A 1,698-nucleotide genomic window follows, 5' to 3' on the forward strand; every position below is an offset into this window, starting at 1 on the left:
GCGCACAACCCCGCGCCCGGCCCGGGCGTCCGGCCGCCTCCCCCTCCGCCCAGAGACAGGCGAGCCGCGGCCCTGGGAGGGGGGAGAACGACCGGGGAGGCTCCGACCGCGAGACTCCTTTGGAAAGTCCGAGGAAGGAGGGACCAGGACATTTTAAAGCCTAATAAATACCGAGACTGTTTTTATATGCGCATCGAACAGACAGAACCGGAGGAGGAGAAGCGGCCACCGGGCAGCTCCCTGACGCCGTGGCGGTGGTTCGGCTCCGCTTTGAAGGAAGGGGGAGGAGGCCTAACCCACGGAAAGGCGCTCCCGAGGTACCGTCCACCCCAGACGACCTGCGCAGCCTAGCCGGTGGGGGAGAGCACGTGCCTGGCCCTCTCCTTTGAGACTAGAGCGAGCCCTCCCCTTTCTTCCGCTTCTTCCTAAAGGGCTGCCTAAAAGATCCACGGAAACTTCCTCTGTTGGGAGCGACCCGAAAGGAGAGACGCACCAGGCTTTGCGCGGGCCTGCCCGCTCCCGGACAGTGTTCTTCTTGGCCATAGGAAAGTCTTGGGGGAACAAACGAGCAACTCAGAGGTGGGAAGGAAGGAGAAACAGAGTCTGGGGGAGGGGGGGGGACAAGATTCGCAGGTCCTGTGAAGTTCACGGGCTGAGTAGGAAAGCCAGAAGAGAGCATCCTCACCACCGTACCCTGGGAAATCAGAGCACCGCAAAAGAGCCAGGGCTGGGAGCCGGCGAAGGGCAGCCCTCTGGCAGAGAGGGCACAGCTGGCAGGGCGGCAGGCGAGGGCCCAAGCCTTAGAGACCGCCCAGAGAGGCCAGGCCACCACCACAGAACCCGGGCTCTGCCGACCCCCGCTCGGGGTGGACCATGCCTAAAGATTTCACCGCTAATATTTTTTTTATTAACATTTTTTATTTTTTATTTCTGGACTGACTCCGATAAAGAGGGTGTGGAAAGACAGCTCCAGCCGCGCACTTCCCTTGACTTGTGCCCTCGCTGCCAACTCTGACTGAATGAGCGCTGCGGATGAGACCCTGTAATACTGCCTTTTCCAAGCAGTGTCTTTGGTAGGTTTTAATAAACAGACTTTTCAGATGACGGCAATATAGAATCGTTAGATCCGCTGTTGATCTAAAAATATTTGCTTTATATTTTCATTAAATGACTTCTTTTAATATTTTATTCAGAATACTTATGAACTGCTGCAAAACGGTAATTTATTTTTCCCCAGATCTTGTATTACGTGTTTTTTTCAGACGAGCACAAATCAAAATGAAATGAAAATATGGACAGTTGTTAGGTAATAAGGGTATCTTTTGATGTGATCATTTGATTGTAATTTAATTTGAGTAGTGATTCCGTAAGAGCTGATTGAGAAAATAAATTTGTTAGAATGAAATAGTCTGTGTCTGATGCGTAAACACTGTGTGGGAAGAAAAGAGTTCTCTAGGAAATATTTTTTTACCAGTGTGGATCCTTAAGTCATAGCACTAAGGGAGCCCACACACAAAGGTGTGTTTGAAACCTCAAGGGCAGGCTAGGGTTGCTGACAATATCCGAGCGTTAGAACGGTGGCTATTCACTCCTTGCTGGTCCATAAGTTTCACAGTATTTTCCTTACCCTCAGTTTCAATGAGTGTCTCTGGTGTTTTTGCTGAGTGCTCTATAAATACTAGTCATTTTCTTGAAAGT

This window comes from Psammomys obesus, unplaced genomic scaffold (genome assembly GCF_907164565.1).
Source record: "Psammomys obesus unplaced genomic scaffold, mPsaObe1.curated_primary_1811, whole genome shotgun sequence".
Taxonomy (NCBI): domain Eukaryota; kingdom Metazoa; phylum Chordata; class Mammalia; order Rodentia; family Muridae; genus Psammomys; species Psammomys obesus.